Source organism: Euprymna scolopes, chromosome 12 (genome assembly GCF_053919585.1).
Source record: "Euprymna scolopes isolate OS-2025 chromosome 12, ASM5391958v1, whole genome shotgun sequence".
Classification (NCBI taxonomy): domain Eukaryota; kingdom Metazoa; phylum Mollusca; class Cephalopoda; order Sepiida; family Sepiolidae; genus Euprymna; species Euprymna scolopes.
In genome coordinates this window covers 78,876,493-78,894,691 of record NC_136493.1, presented here as the reverse complement: position 1 = coordinate 78,894,691, position 18,199 = coordinate 78,876,493, and the positions used below count along the sequence as shown (strand labels likewise).

The window sequence follows — 18,199 nt, the reverse complement described above, 5'->3', positions numbered from 1 at the left end:
ACAAAAGATTCATTGACTTACATGTGAATAAATATTCAAGCGTTAACTATTCTGCATTTTTAATTAAAAATTTCTGGTGTTAAATTTGATACATAGCTGTGAAAGCTACTCCAAAATAAAACGCTGCTCTTCCTCTTTTTTTTAAAAATACAACCACATGCAGTCAACAAGTTAAGAAACTTAATTTTAATGTGACAATTGGAGTCTGAACATTGAGATGGCTGTCTATTAAAGAACTTTTTTTTCATTATTATAGCTGGACTTCTGAAAATAATTATTTTTGCAAAATATTTTCTGCATTATTATTTAGTTCAATACATATTTTATCCTTCATTTTTGTCGAAGAGTTGCCTCCCTTACATTTGAATATAAAATTTAAAAATTGGAATAAAAATGGCTGTCGACAACAGGAATCCGTGATAAAAACAACCGCCCAGAAAAGATTAATGACGAAAGAGAAATTTTATTTAGTGTGCCTCTTAAATTGTGATCACGACTGTAAAATCTGTGGCTGAAACTGTTTTGTATATATTTTCGTTTTTTAACTTTCGTTTGGAGTTTTATTTTTATATCTTCTATAGTCGACAACTAAAAAAACAAAAGTAAATAAACAATTATTAGTTGTTTATTTACATTTGTTTTTTTTTCAAAGATACAAGCAAAAAAAAAAAAAAAAGAAAGTCAACGCGTGTCCCTTCGCTATGAAAAAAGAAAAATTAAGAAAAATCTGTACGGTGAAAATATTTTATACCAAGAATTACCTAAAGTGATTAAGTAGTTTTATTTTTTATCAAGAAAATGATTTTTAAATGAATTTGGTTTTCCAATGTCTCCCCACCTCCTCATGATAAGAATGGTTTGTAGTGACCAGCTAAATCAAGTCGCTCGTCACATAAACAAAAAAATCTATATGGCTAGAATTTGTTAATTTCAGGAACAATTTGATTTTGTCACCGTCACTCACACAAATTTGTATCGCGTAAGAGACGCTGCAGTAGTGCGTCATTTTGACACAAATCAATGGAACTATATTTTTATTTCTTCATGTATGAAGACAAACAGGTTGGGATATTCTCAAAACAAGGCTTAGCCTGCCAAAATTAAAACTGTCCAGACCGAATTTCTGCAAGTGACCATTACTGTTGCCCATGGTTCTCACATATGCTGGACTCCGTCTAAAAGACATAAAACAACTTCACCAAGAATGTCAAAATCTCAGCAACGATTCTGTGATCTCCAGCCAGCGTTTCGTAGACTGAATAACCGGCTCAAAATCATTACCATGTGGATGTCAACTGCTTAAACAGAAAAGTGGCATAGATAAAAGTGTCCTATAAAAACTGTAAATGGACGAAATAATCTATCCCTTACTAAGGGAGCTATGCAAGCAACAATGGATGAATATTCTATGTTTACAAACTTTTTCTCCCTAGTATCTCGCATTTGTAAAGTTTTCTTCGTAAAATTACACTGACATTAATAACTTCCTCAGTCTTGGAGGATTTCTTCAGTCACTAGAAGCTTCCAGCAACGCATTTAAAATCATGCAATACTCTTTTGCCACTTGAATGATGTTCCAGAATTTTTGTCTTATAAAAAATGCACATCTCACCACATTATTAATGGACCCCAATCTTTTTAAGTTCACGCACATGGTAAGTCAGTGTACATTCAAGAAAGGACTGACTCGCACATATAGTACACAAAAAATGATCCTTTACTGGTTAATAAAAATTATTATTTTAAATGTTTGTAATTGTTTTCAATTCATTGCTATTTGCTAATGTTTTTTTATTTTTGTTTTTCTTTTGTTAGAGAAAGGAGTTTCGACCCATACTCTCAACTTCGTCATAAATTCAGAGACTCGTCGATCCTCCTTTACTCTAGAGGTTTACTAAAACTTTGCAAGTTTGAATTATTTGGAGTTATCTCCATTGTTTTTTTGTTTTTTTCAGATTGTTTTTAAGATTGTGTCGAGTGATCTTGGTTCAGAGTTTAACAATGAAATTTTCTTTTATTTAAAAATGAAATTATTTAATCAATTTACGTGATTTTTGGTGTATGATATTTTCTTTCCAACGCTGATACCTACATACATATCTTCTGTTTAGTTTTTTTTTTTGGCCCCAGGCAAGGCCGGGTAACCTTGCTTGCTTATTATATAAAGAGCAGTTGTATGTGTGTTTATATTTCACTGTGGTTGATCGTCAAATGTGTTTTTAACTCTATTTATTATTTAATTGGGATTCATTGAGATGAGTATTTTATCTTATCCTTTATTAGTTGTTTCGTGACATTTCTGCCAAGTATTCCTCTGGCCCTCATCAGGTGGGAATTGTCTGAAGATAGCGGTTTCAATCCTACCCAAAGCCGGCCAGAGGCTTACTTGGTCAAAACCTGGTGAGACAACAACTACTGAAGGCAGTAATTGTAGTGAATGCAGTCAGAAGATTCAGAGTTCCTATCTGTCGCGGTTACCACCTGACGAAAGCCAGAGGAATAGTTGGCTGAAACGTTGTGAAACAACTAAGAAAAGATAAGGATAATTGTCCACAATAAATAAAAATTAAAAACTATTTAATTTCTAAAAAAAAATCAATGTTTGTCATTTTTCGATTTATACACTCCTTGGCGATAATAAAAACACATAAAATAATATTCCATTTATTCAAAATATAACTTTTGGTTTTCGAATGACAGTTTTGACAAGTTTGATAGCGTGTGTGTCGGGAGTGATGTGTGGGGAAGAATGTGTTGCTGTTGCTTATCCCCGTTCTCGTGTCCTCTCTATCTCAATTGATGACGTCAACATTCCAACCATGTATTGTTGAAATGTGAGTTAAATTAGCTGACCGGGAATTTGACATCCTACAATTTGACCCTCTTTTATGTCATCTCCCAAGCCTTGCATCCAGACTTGTGACTGACTTTTGTTTGACGTCACTCCCCGGGGATTATTGAACATGTGTATGTCCAAAACATGCACGAACTCCAAAACATGCACGAAGTTTATATATTCATCATCAACATTGCCTTGGATGAATAATATATAAAATTTACTCATTCTTTGACCCTAAACTGGCACAGATTTCATCAGAGCTGTTGGTTTTCCAGCCTTTTTAGGTGTTAAAGGGAAATAACTCTGTTTTTTTTTTTTTTTTTTTTTAAGGAATTACTTTCATTATGCCGACTCCTGCATTAAGGAATCCATATAAAAGAGGTGTGTGTGTGTGTGTGTGTGTGTGTAGAGAAAGGAATGGGCTGAGAGGAGGAAAGAGTGTAGCGAGAGGTAAAGAGATAGAAACGTTAATGGAAATAGGTTACACTTTTGTCCTTGGCAATGTTGTGTAACTTGCCAACTATATTTCTTTCTTACATCATCTGCTTTCCTTCCCTTTTTCTCTTTTGCTCCCTTGCCCATTTCCTTCCCTTTCTCTTTGTCATTGGCCTATTGTGACGTCATCTACTTTGCACAATATAATTTCTGACGTAATTCACTGTTGTATGCTGACAAGCAAGATACAAATAAACATTGCAACATTTGAGAAACTATTTAATAAATTGAAAACAACGGATTGCATTGTTGATGTATTTCTTTTTTCAAATTCTGATTTTGTTATCTCTCTCTCTCTCTCTCTCTCTCCATATATATATATATTTACAATATGTGTGTGTGTGGAATGTCACTATCAAACTATTTTGTCAGTTTTTGATCTTGAAACTTGATCTATAAGGGTTTCGGAGCTGTGGAGCATATTCAGTTTGGTTTTTAGCTGAAAAATAGCTGTTAAAGGAGTCCAAATTGAAATTTAGCAGGGGTAGTTCGATTTAATGTGTATCCTTTATGCATGCACAAATATACATTTATGTGTTTAACTTCGGTAATTTGTAAAGTTTTAATATAAGCATGTCCTTAGGTCAAATGTTAACAAATATCACTAGAGTGCTAAATGTTTTGGCATCGATTCTAGCTGATGGCACTCTGGCACTCAAGTTATATTAAATTAAAAAAATCCTTTTGAAATTATTACTATATGTATTGGGTACAATATAACGATCAATAGAGAATTGGCTCTATAAAAATAAACATAAAATCTGTATTAATTAAAATATTACATTTAAGCATATTTTATGACTGGACAAGGCCGGGCGGCGTGCTAATAATGAAAAAAAAATGTTTAAAATTTCACTTTTGTTTCTCTTCACGAAATTTTGATTTTAATATTTATTTTATTGATTTAAATACTGGATAGCGAATGAAACCCAGCAGGAAGCCAATGGTTTTAAACTACCACAGATACAAAAACTAAGAGCTACACGATTTTTAATGACTGCTAGTTGTTCTACTCGGATTTCATTTGAAAACTTATAAACTCTGACACATCTGTGAAAACATTCTTCTTGCAAAACTAAAAATAAGTCTCTTTACTTCTATATCATATTTATTTTATGTTTATGGTGTGTATGGATACACTATGTAAATTAGATGGTAAAAGAAAACAATGAAGAGGTAATGTTCACGGACATTAGAAAATGAAGATTGTTTAAATGAACAATGAGAGAGGGTAAAAGAAATACATAGGAATTTATAAGTAAGAAATTGAGGACTTGTTCAGTTAATTACAAATTACAGCTAATTAGAAGGAAAACAGATTGTTTTTTTCAAACAAAACTCAATCCCAGAACTAAAAGCATATTTTTTCACATAGTTTGTCATTAAATATCAAGTATATATATATATATATATATATATATATATATATATATATATATATATAAAATAAAAATGGAAATTCAATTAAATTTCTTGGAGTTATATTTTTGGATTTTACCATCATTGTATTATTTACCTTTCACCAGACTATCCATTCACGTGTAATCACTTTTTTCTTCACCATATTCCCTCTAGTTCACTTTCTGTTATCAAGTAAGATCTTTGACTTACTTGCAGTTTCATCAAATACTTTTGTATACAAAATCCAATCCCACATTTTGCTAATTCCTACCCCCTGAGAAGGAAAGTATTTCTTCGAAACTCCGCAGATTAAGGACTATCTACTTATCAAGTGTTTTCTTTTCAGATTAAATATGTGTTTTTTAACATGTTTTATTAACTGTTTGCTCTTATATATATATATATATATATATATATATATATATTTCCACAACCAAATAACCGAAAGTTCAAGTCTCTAGTTTCACCCTCGTTTGGGCTCATCAGTTAGACACATTCAAACTCGAGATTTGAAACCATAGTCTCTTACATGTGGTGCAAATACTCTGCCACTTGAGTAAAAGCGCCACACACAAGAAAGTATTAATTAACATAGATCAAGCAAACGACAGAAAAATCCAACTATGGAATGAACCTACTTTGTCTCAAACAAGAAGTGTGGTCATCCAACTAAGCTATAACCCAAGCCGATGTCTCACAAGTAGGAATTTTACAGTCGCTAGAATGATGCCATCCAACATACTAACCTAGCAAGCAATTAATAATAGAATTTTTAGAATGTGAGAGATTAAATAATTATTTTCACAACCAAACAACGTTGCAGTTCACAAGAGTCAATTGGCAGAGTACTTGCTTCACATGCAAGCGACTCCGGTTTCAAATCCCGAGATTGGTTGTGTCTAACTGATGAGCCCAAATAAGGTTAGATCTTGGATTTCCGGTTTGTTGGCTGTCATGGCTCTTGTAGGCTGCAACGTTATTTGGCTGTGAAAATAATTATATAATCTCTCACATTCTGAAAATTCTCTCTCTCTCTCTCTCTCTCTCTCTCTCTCTCTTTCTCTCATACACACACACACACACACATATATATATATATATATATATATATATATATATATATATATATATATAAAGACTTTACCAAACAAATGTAAATTCCGTTAACTTCAGTACTGATAGCAGTTATTGTTACCTTCTTTATAAATCTAGTAAGCATGTCAAAAGTCAGTTCCTCTTTTGTTTCTCTACCCCTCTCTCTCTATCAGTTTGCATTTTTTTTGTGTGTATTTATTTATTTATTTTTTAATTTTCTTATTTTGTTCTAGTTGGGGATGGGGCATTCTACCGAATACCAGACATTCACCTGTTATCTCATACATTTCAACCGACAGATCTTTTTAAGATTCTAACGATCCCTTTAAGTGCAATTGTTTATTTCTCACTTGCACTTAATTCACCTGGTATATTTTCCAGGTAGTTTTAGAAATTCTTTTTCATGAGTCCCGTTGCTCCTATACTTACTGGAATGATAAAGATTTGATTCCTGTTTCTTTTCATGTTGTACATAAATTACATTAGTATTTCTTTATCTTTTCCTTCTTAGTTCTGTATAACCTAGCATTATTGGGAACATTAATTTCTACTAAGTTTGCTTCTTTCTCCTACTTATCCCATATTACTATGTCAGGTCTAATAGCTCCGTTTTCTATGTACGTAACTGTAAGAATTGCATAAGCATAATGGACGGTGTATGGTTTATTTGCAACTGTTCTTTCTGGTATTTGCTCCGGGGACTTACTGCTGCATTCAATATTAAACTTTTTATACTCCATTGTGTCACATAGTAGCTGTCCACCAGCAGAACCTTACACTCTACTTTTGTGTGGCAGAACTTGCGCTTGTCATTGCTGAGACTACTCATTTTCTTAAAAGCATTGGTCATCAAGCCTTGATCTTAAGCAGCCATTATCATCCTCTTCTGATCAAAGCATTACTCTTTTTAGTCAGTGTCTAGAATTTTTGAGATGAGAATTGATATAGTCTTGGATGAATTCATTCAGAAAATACTTGTCACGCTGTTGGTTGGCCTATTCTTCCAGTTTTTGTGATGGAAGTTCTTGTGTTTTTGGCGACTCTTCTGGGCTATTTCCATAACAGGTTTTTTGTGATTCTGTTTCATTTGTAAGAAAGTCTTCTCCAAAATCTATGACCAGTTTCGTGATGGAGTTTGTTTTGATGGCTGTTGTTTTATGATGTTGATGTACCATTTTGAGGTTTGGATTTTGGGAGCTTATCAGATGTTGCCTGGTGCTCACAATGTGGACATGATGTTGATGGTCAATTTCTGAGAGACCCATATCTCCTGCTTCTCTTGGCTGGTTTATTGAATGACCTTATGTCTTGGCTGATTTATTTAATGACCTTATGTCTCCTGCTCCTCTTAGCTGGTTTATTGAATGACCTTATATCAAACCAAACTATTAATATCCAATGTTTAGTCACAATTTGACTCTTGTGGAACCAAAAAGTTAATTTTAAATAAATGTGATCAGATCAGATGAGAGGGATGCATCGGAGTGGGATGATTAAAGTTATGTACTACCATCTATGGTAGCACATCTAAGATCGTAAACGACCAAGTTCTCTCTGATTCTCTCTCCTCTGATCTTGAGCAAGTGGTACAATGGGGAAAGAGGTGGCTTGTTACTTTTAATGCATCTAAAACCAAGCTTTTATCTTTACATCATCAATGCTCTGATCCCAATCTGGCATCAATTGAAATGAATGTCTCTCGTTTTGGGAAAGCCTCATGTTTTGACAAGCTTCTGGGCTTGACCTTTACTCCTGATCTTAAATGGAACACATACATTAAATCCGTTGCCAAAGCCGCTGGAAAAATGGTGGGATTCTTATATCGATCCAGTAGATATCTCACTGCTGATGCAATTCTCTATCTATATAAGAGCCAGGTACGTCCTAGGATGGAGTACTGTTGCCACATTTGGGCAGGAGCTGCTAGAAAGTACTTATCCTGCCTTGATAGAGTTCAAAATAGACTTTGTAGCCTTGTATGGGGATGTCCTTTTCTCTTCCCTGCAACTTCTTTCTCACAGAAGAGATATTGCGAGTTTGTCTCTGCTTTATCGTTATTTTTATGGCAAGTGGTCGACTTAGCTCCAATCTATGGTCCCCCCTCGCCAAACTTTCACAAGAAACACCCGTCTAGCAGGAAATACTATTACTAATTGCCCCCACTTTATCTGTGCCTAAACCTAAACATAGATTCCCATGAGCAAAGCTTCTTTCTTAGAATTGCACGCCTCTGGAATTGTCTTCCGTTTTTCTGCTTTCCAGTTGACTACAATATGGTTGTCTTCAAGTCTAACGTAAACAAGTTTTTGATGAGCCGTTCCATATAAGTTAACAAATTTACCGAATTTCCATTACTAACGATTACTATATTGTTCAATTTCTACTGTACACTCTTTAACCCTTATCCTCGAGTGGCCTCTTGGCCTTGATAAGTGGTTATGCCTATGTAAAAAAAAAAAATGTAATAAAAATAGACGGCCCCTTTCTTCGTTTCTCTTCTCTTTCTCTCTTCATGGAGAACATATCTGCTTATCTTAATATGAAAAGAGAGTGTGGCTTTGTTTATTTTTCCTTGCTTGAATTAAGCTTATGCCCCTTCTCCATTGACTTTAATAAGGCCAAAAATGACCTCCGACAGCTTGAATTGCTAAAATTTTCTTTTATTTATTTTCAACCAAAAATACTACATGAATTTGCATATTTTTATTATATTGTCTTTTTTTTTTTAAACCTAACAACTAAGTACACAAAGTTTTTGTGCCATTTTCTTTATTATTCTTTTTTTTTTTTTTTATGAACAGTTGAGTAGCGCTGGCCGTGGCGTGCAAATATTCCCCATTTTCAATTAACAAATAAAACTCTAAAGTTATCGGAATTATATTTCTGAACTTTTGAGATGAGGATTGATAATTTGTATTCGAACTATTGTTCCCATACTGAGTGTTATTCGCATAACGTTTTGGCCGATGTAACCCTTGACCTTCTTCCAGTGTATGTTGTCTGACTCTAGAATAATTCTGTCGCTCTTAACAATCTGCATGAAATTTTAAATGGAATCCTTTGTTTAATCTATGAGGGTATCATGCTCTCGTTCCGTTAGCCATGATCAAGTAATAGTCTTATGTAATTCTCAATTGTATTCTGAGTATCGCTCTTGTTGAAGATTGACCCTCCAACCTCCAGAAGAGTGTCACTTACAACTGAAGTTACCTTGTACTTTATCCGTTAAGCAACACATCCTTGCGCAGCCTAAAGAAGGTCGGAGGTTACATCAACTGAAATGTTGTGCAAATAACACTCAAGATAAGAACAATAGTCCAAAGAATCCAATTAATACAAAATCATTATTGGAACTTTTATTGTATATTTTTCTATCTTTTAATATAATAACTCGGCGCTAGTCCGAAATTCAACCTAATTTAAAAAAGAAATATAAAAAAGAAAGAAAAAAAATCTTTATGATGTATGTACTTGTCATGGAACAAAAATATATTTAAAAAATCACTTAAATTGATCAATTTTTTAATCTATTCAGTGTTTTGGTCTGCCATGTTCAATAAATAAGGGAGATACAATTTAAATCGAACTACCGAGATTTCAAAATTAGCCTTGTCCCTTGTAATGGATACAACTTACTATTAAAATCGTAAACAAACAAACAAACACACACGCACACACACACACACACACACACACACACACATAAACGATTTTCTATATAAAAAAATAAGCACTTACGCGAGCCTTTTCTGGTCTCACACAAAAACACACGTTCACATTTCAAGCTATATTACTTGTCGAAAAAAAAAAAAAAAAAAAAAAATACTTGATGAAATTAAGTGAAGTTTTTTTCCGGAGAACTTCATTCTATAACGGATACATAGAATTTAAACTTTTTTCGATATTTTCATTTTTTAATGTCTTGACTAAACTGTACAAGTACCTAAATATGTTAAAAACACGAACGATTTATAGATTGTTTTTAGAATCATTTTTACGGTAAAGTTATATATAAAAATGTTTCAAAAATTTTATAAATTTTTGAAACATTTGAAACATGAAATATTTATTTATAATATTTATTTATAATTATTAATATATATATATATATATATATATATATATATATATATATATAATTTATATAATTATTTATAAATATTTATAATTTTTTTTATTTTGTACAGAAAAATTGTATAAAAATTTAGCAAAATATAATTTGGGTTTGCACGAACTTTTAGAAAAGGAAAAGTTATCGACCCCTGTTCTTTGGCTGACAAGTGACATCTGTCAGCAGCGGCTCTTGAAACTAAAATACACACCTTCGCCTCATGTCACTGACATGCAGAAGTGCCATTTTTTTTTTTTTGCTTTTTCACAATTTGAAAAATGATCCCCTCGGTTTCTATTCTCTTTCTCTAAAACGTTGGTACACTGATACAGTGTATACAGACACTCTTACTCCAACGCTGTCAATGTGAAAACAAAAATTAGGTTCTACCCTGGAAATACGCGAACTAATCAAAATAAACAAATATTTTGTAGTTGGAGAGTACCTATTTACTATGCCTCCCCACGGGACAGAGTTAGACACCAGGGTCGTTTTTTAACGTGGAGAAAAGGTACAAAAATAAAAATTGTCTCAGTCGTGAAGGATTTCTCCTCCACCGAAAGAGAACAAGAAATAGAAGTGCAGGAAGAACAGATACTACACTTTGATCTTGTCCCGAAGGCCAAGTAGTTTGAGTAGTCTACAGTCTAAAAACGTCAACCGTAAAGGATCTTTTTTTTTTTTTTTTTTTTTTTTTTTTTTTAAATTTCAGTAGCATTTTACGACCTATGCTAATGATTATTTTTTCTGTTATAATATTCTTTCTTCACAGTATCTAAAAAGATTTACGCTCATCCCTGGTGGGATTCGAACCCACGGCCTCTGGATTAGAAGTCCAGCGCGCTATCCCCTGCGCTACAGGGACTGACAAGAGGTGCTGTAGAAAATTAATATTTAATTTATAATAAATTTAAACGCTTAAACTAAATTCTCAATTAATTGATTTTTATGCGAAATTAATAAAAACAACAAAAATAATATCCAATAAAAATGTCAAATATTTTATTCGAAGTTTTATTGTTTGTTTAAACTAGAACATCACGAAAAAATATCGAAATCGACAGAATTGTCGTTCGATGGATGACAAGAACAAAATTAAATTTAAACTTTTGTTCATTTGTTTTTATTATTTGCTTTTATTGAAGTTTCTTATTTTGAAATCTTTTATTTTTTTCTTTGGCACATTTTGAACACATGAGATTTTTCGTTTAAAGCTGATCGGCAACTTCCGGTAATACGTTGCATGCTACATTATTATTGCCCCTTCTTTATTTCTTTTATCTTTATCTCTCTCTCTCTCTCTCTCTCTGTCTCCATCTCTCTCTCTCCCTCGCGCACACACACACACACACACACACACACACACACACACACACACACACACACACACACTATCTATCTATCTTGAGAAAGAGAAAGATAGAGTGATAGAGTAAGACAGAGTGAGTGAGTGTAATAAAAAGAGATAGAGAGAGCGATTGATTAAAAAACACACACAAAAAGGTAAATTTTCACTTTTTTTCCACCTTAAGACTCACATTTAAAATGACTTTTGTCGAGTCTACTAAAAACGAATATAACATTCAAATTTTGGACAGACAATTAGTTTTCTACATATTAAGACATATTTCACCATTCTTAACATGGGGAGGGTAACACGCATGCGCATTAGTACTTGCTCAGTTAGGGGAAAACATTGTCACCAGTGAAAACATAATGGATTGTATTTAATAATAAAGGTTTTAATATCCAGAAAACTACGTGTCGGCACAAAATTTAAATGTGATATTCGTTTTCAGTATACCCGAAAACGTTTAAAAGTCGCAATTTTAAAGGTTAATGTTGAGGTGGAAAAAAAGGAAAAAAAAATACCCTTCACCAAAAAACAAAGCAAAACAAAAAACAAACAAAAAACAAACAAAAAACAAACAAAAAACAAACAAAAAAAACAAAAAACAAAAAACAAATACGTTTCTGTAGATACCGATCAGGTTTTGAAACGAAAGGTGCCTCTTTTTATTGATTCATTTTTGGCAAATTTACCGCTACACCCCCCCTCCAAATGAGATGCTCTATTTTTAGGCGAGTACATGTTAACATCCTGAAAAAGATAGCGTAAAGAAAAAACAAACAAAAACAATTTTGAAATTAAAGTGGAGGATCAGTTTCGTGTATAGCTAGCGCCCAAGTACATGTAATGGGTTACTTTAATGTCCCTCATAATAATTGACTTGGCTCCTCTAATCACACAGACACGGCTAGTAGCATTACATATAACTTTTCTATATCCCATTTCCTAACACGGGCAGTAACGTTCTCGATCTGTCTCCCAGATCATCAGGATCAACAAGCCTAACTTCTGGACCTATTTCTGACCACAGTTCTTGAGGATTGTGTAACAAATGCCCAATTGCCTTCTCGGGAATGCTGATCATGCTGTGATAATAAGAAATATCACTCTAAACTCTCGACCCCAAGTTGAAGAGCTATTGTTGAAAATGACAAAGTACTACAACAAGGCTGACTGGGATGCCACCAGAGATCACATCAGAAATATCTTTTCTCTTCTTGTGGAACAGTGTGCAAATGAGCCCACTGAATGGTTCAAAGCAGAAATTGATGCGCATGTTCCCACATAGAAGTTCTTTAGCAAACCCCACTCTCCCCAATTGTCTACTTCTACTTGTGCTGCTTCCATTGCTTAAAAGTGGTATGCATACCGTAGATTCATCCAATATCCAGTACAAATAGAGAAAAGTTTATAGAAGCTAGAAGTAATTGTAAGAAAGAAACAGCTGCAGCTAAGAGACAATATACTGAAACCGCCAGAAAAAAGCATTGAAGTGTAGAAATTTCTGGAAAATTTCTAAGAGTGTAGTAAATAATAGACAATCAACAATTCCTTCACTATCTAAAAATCTTGAGGTTGTTTGCACAGCAATCAAGAAGTATAACCTGCTTGCCTGTTGGTTTGTCTCCAACTCTACTTTGGACCCAGCAAACCACTTGCTCCCAGATTTTCCTTTGCAGAGAGAAACCACTCCAGATGATCTAAAAACTCACCTTTTCTCAAGTACGTGATATCATAAAAAACTAGACACCTCAAAAGCATGTGGGCCTTATTCTGGATGTACTATTAAAATAATTTTTCTGCTTAACTGAGGTTGCTTCAGTTCTTGCCAAACTTTTCAACAAATGCCTTAATGAATCTTGTTTTCCTGACTGTGGAAAAACTGCTTCTGTAGTACCAGTTTACAAGAATTCTGGCGAAAGAACTGGCCCTTTAAATTAGTGCCCCATTTGACTCGTCCCTCTTTTTTTTCAAAATCTTTGAGTCCTTAATTAGTCAACACTTGTCCACCACCCCACAGCTGCTAAGCTTCTGTCTAACTACTCTAACCTGAGAGTATCCTCTATGTCAACTATTTGCCCATGCATGGAGTATTGTTGTCCCTTCTAGGCTAGTGCATCTGCTACTAGTCTATCATTCTTAGACAGGATTCAAAAGAGAATTGCCAACCTAATAGGTCCTCCTGCACTATCAAACAAACTCCAACCTCTGTCTCATTGATGAAATGTTGCATGCCTCTGCCTGTTTTACAAGTATTTTAATGGCAGGTGTTCCAACGAACTACAAGTCCTTGTACCTCCATGATGTAAATACTCCCATGATGTAAATACCCCCATGATCTAAATATCCCCATGATGTAAATACCCCCATGATCTAAATACCCCCATGATCTAAATATCCCCATGATGTAAATACCCACATGATGTAAATACCCCCATGATGTAAATACCCTCATGATGTAAATACTTCCTATGATATAAATACTCACATGATGTAAATACACCCATGATATAAATACTCCCATGATGTAAATACTCCCATGATGTAAATACCCTCATGATGTAAATACTCCCATGATGTAAATACCCCTATGATATAAAAACCCTCATGATGTAAATACTCCCATAATGTAAATACCTCCATGATGTAAATACCTCCATGATGTAAATACTCCTGACAAACCCGACTGGCAGCAAAATCCCCTTCTATACAGTAGTGAGTGATCCCCAGATGCCAAAAAGTAGGTATGGCCAATAATGGCGGAAAAATGATAGGGGACCTACTTTTGAAAGCTCATTTATCATCATTTTTGTACATTTCTAAAGTTAATTTCCAAAATAGAAAAAATATTTGTACACATGAAAAAAGTTATAATGAAAAATGTTTTCACGGCGACATTCGAAAACTGACAAATTCAGCTAAATTTTGAAGTTAAATAAATTCATTGTAAAAATCCTTCGAAAGATAAATATTAGTTTTCTGGGTCTATTTCAAAGAAATTAGTAAAGCCCTAAGATATTGAATTAAATAAAAAAAAAACACTTTGTACAAAAAATAGCTTAATTAGCCGCCAAAAGTGAGAGATTTTGGCTTTGCACAAACAAAAACAAACAAAGTCGTCAAGAATGCCTTCTATGGAAGCCTAAAATGTCAGAAAGTCAAAAAGCTATATATATTATTTACTTGGAATTCATTATTGAGATGAGTATTATTTATCAATTTATTTATTGTGGACTATTATCCTTATCTTTCTTAGTTCTTGTTCCACAACGTTTCAACCAACTATTCCTCTGGCCTTCGTCAGGTGGTAACCGCAACGGGATAGGAACTCTGAATCTCCTAACTGCATTCTCAGTAATTATTGCCATCCATAGTTGTTGTCGTCTCACCACGTTTTTCGCCAAGTAAGCCTCTGGCCGGCTTTGGGTAGGATTGAAACCGCTATCTTCAGTAAATTTTCACCTGGAACCACAGAGATTACACATCTACTGCGCCATGGGCCCCAAATCTCTACTCTATCTCAGCATTCCGGACGAAGGCCAGAGGAATAGTTGGTCGAAATCTCGAGAAACAACAACTAAGAATGATGAAGGAAGGTAGAGAGTGTTGATTTTTTTTTTCCAACCGTGCACCCGTACATTCCTATCATGAAATTTTGTATAATTTGTACCATTTTTTTTAATTGTGTTCCTATTTTTAAATTAATTTGTCTTTTTTTATTTTTCAAAATAATATAAAAATTATGTTACGTCAAGAGTTACACCTTCATTCAATATAGAATCTTACATATAAAAATCATGCGAAATATGAAATCTAAAAAAAAAAAACGGAAATATTTTTTGCAATGATAATTTTTTGTGTGAAAATATTAAATAAACAATGCTTAATTCAATGATAATATTGGGAGTTCGAGAAATTAATTTTTCTTCGAGTATATCGAATTCATTAATATGGACTTTAAGGGCTTTTTTTTTAATGTTTCTGAAAAAATTAATTTTTCTTTTTTATTGTTACAATTTACGATGCTTTATTTTCATATAAAAAAGCAAAAATAAATTCATTCATTTTTTTTTTTTGACTGAAAAACATAACTTTAGTAAAGGTGTTTTTTGTTTAAACTAAATAATACATTTCTACTAAGATTCAAATAAAAATAATGGATTCATTATATTTCGTGATCATTATTTGATAAATACTGAAAATTTCATTAAATTTAGTTGATTTCCTGATTTTTGGTGAATTTTTGAGTAAAGGAAAAGGTCAAAATGTTTGTACATTTTGTTCATTTTGCACATACCTACCAGAAAGCCTTCTACTCTAATAGTTTCTTCCCTAGGACTGCTAGACTTTGGAATTCCTTTTTTGAGAGAGGGGAGAAGAGAGGAGATGGCGGCCAAGCGTGTTAATCTACAAATTTACTCTTTTTTTTTCATGTGCTTACCCGTCAGCACCCTAGAAATATCTGGGAAATTTAAAAAATAAAAATAAAATGTTTTAGATTCAGAATCGTTATCTTTCCACTTTACTTTAAAAATTGAATGTAAAAGTTTATGGCTATTTTGCATCTAATAGAACGAGTAACCATGTTTTGTATTTTCAAAATGGCTGACATTTTTTGTTTGTAAATTTATTATTTCCAGACTTTTTTGAATTTATTTTCTTCTTGTATTGCCTCCTTGCATTTTAGAATTAATGTTGGGGTGGAGGTATATAATAAATAGAATAAAAGTAGAAACTTTAAAAGAGCATTCTCTTGAATGCTCTTTTAAAGGTTCTACTTTTTATTCTCCTGAAACACACACACACACACACACACACACACACACACACACGCACACACATGCACACACACACACATACACACACACATGCACACGCACACAAAATAAACAAAATCAAACAAACAAAAAACATAGAGGACACTTAAAAGCAAAAATTAATTTCATTAACCCAAACACTAATCATAAGTTCAAGTTCATAACCCAAGAAAAACAAATTTAACATATGTTATGTGTAACCAAACTCTCACTAAGTCTCTCCCTAGTCCTGTGTCCTGTCCCCTTTCCAGATAACTCTCCTATAGGAAGAGGAGGATTACTTATTGTAAGATGGCCGCTCAATAACGTTGCTATTACACTCAACTCTCTGTCACGTCCACATTTCTATACTTACGCATCAATGTAAAGAAAATCTATCTATATATCTATAAAAGTGAAAGTGTCTGTGTGTGTGTTTGTGTGTCTACTAGTATATCATAATTTTGAAAATTAAAAACAAAAACATTAGCGGCTATTTTGAAAATACCTCAAAATATACACTTGTTCTGTTTGATAAAGAACTAGATGATTAATAACATTTGTTTTCATTTTCTTGGGCCACGTCATTAGTTCAAAAGTTAAATCTCTACAGAATTTACAGCAACCAACTGATTTTCACCAACTGAAACATTTTCTGAGCCTATCAAATTATTACAGATGCTTCATCCTGCACTGTGTGAATATCCTTGTTTATTTAGCTCAACGAAAAAAAAAAAAAAAAAAAAGAACACAGAAAAAAAAATGAATAGTTATGACATTAAAAGACTGCCAGTTGAATGCTTTTAATGGGACAAAAAAAAAAAAGAAAAAAAAAGAAAAAGAAGCTTGCAAACACATCCCATACCTGAAGTTCAAATTTCCTTGGTAGTGGATGCATTTCGTTCTGCACTCGGTGCAGTTTTACAATACAATAGCAGCAGCAGCAGCAGCAGCAGCAGCAGCAGCAGCAAATTCAATCATTGTCCTACTCCATCAATTTATACCTGGAGAAACTCGATATAGAACTTTTGGACACAAACTTTTGTCTATTTAACAATTAAACATTTTTAGCACATACTGGAGATGTGTGAATTTAACATCTATATGAACCGTCATCCCTTCACTTTCATGTTATAAGGTTAAAACGGATAATTATTGGATTTTATTTCCTAGTTTTCCAACAACATACAACACATATCCTATTATTCATAGAATGCATTCCCATCAGTAACTCTGCATCGCGTCCAGATTTGGATGCAGAATCATCCCCTTAACCAAGATATTTGCAAAGAGAGAAGATTTTGTTGGTTTAGCCATGCTGCACATTGCAACACACAAGAGTTCATCCACAAAGCAATTGCCTCAGAACTACTCCAAGATTGGCGAAAATGCTTGGGAGGCGAAAGGAAAATATGGTTACATACTATCAAAGCCCGCGTGAAACCTCATGTCTACTGTATTCATTGCTGGTCTTGGGATTGGCAGCCCATACCTATCTTGGCTGATGCTGATTGTCGTACATGGTTTGCGTTCATTTGGGACTATGGAATGAGCTGGCTCAACTCATCCTGAGTGAATGCCGCCTCAAGTCAAGCAGTGCTATTTTTTCATCCAAGCAAATCAGCTTTTGTCAAATGACTCTAAATCAATCATTGTTGAATATTTTAAATGTTTCAATTCTTACCCTTACAGCTGATAACAAATGTTATGTAAAACATCCATGAATTCACCTCACCTCTTCATCCATGAAACTCGTCACAAAACTGTCTTTTCTTCTTTGCACAATTTGGCTTGCATCTGAATTTCTGCCAAAGCAGAGATTATTTCAGCTAGATTCTTATGGCCAAATATGAGATGTGAAGTGTTTGTCCTAATCTGTTCTTGTTTATCCAGTGAAAAATTTAAAGTGCACACGCATTCACGAGCTCCTTCAAAACTTTCAGTACTCCTGATGCATGATTTAATGATATCCACAACGACCTAGATGGACATTGGCTAGTCAGTTAATGTTTTTCTTGTATCGACTGTTTTTCTTATTGGCTTGAAGCCATTCTTTTGAATGATGTTTCTGCTGAAACAATGACACGTGCTCTAATTGCACTATGGCATCT

General features: G+C 33.6%; 1 non-coding gene across 1 annotated transcript; it reads right to left on the bottom strand.

The window, feature by feature from the left end:
* Positions 1–10,733: 10,733 nt before the first annotated feature.
* Trnar-ucu (transfer RNA arginine (anticodon UCU)) lies at positions 10,734–10,806 on the bottom strand. The gene has a single exon. It is a non-coding gene; the product is annotated as a tRNA-Arg (tRNA).
* Positions 10,807–18,199: the final 7,393 nt, after the last annotated feature.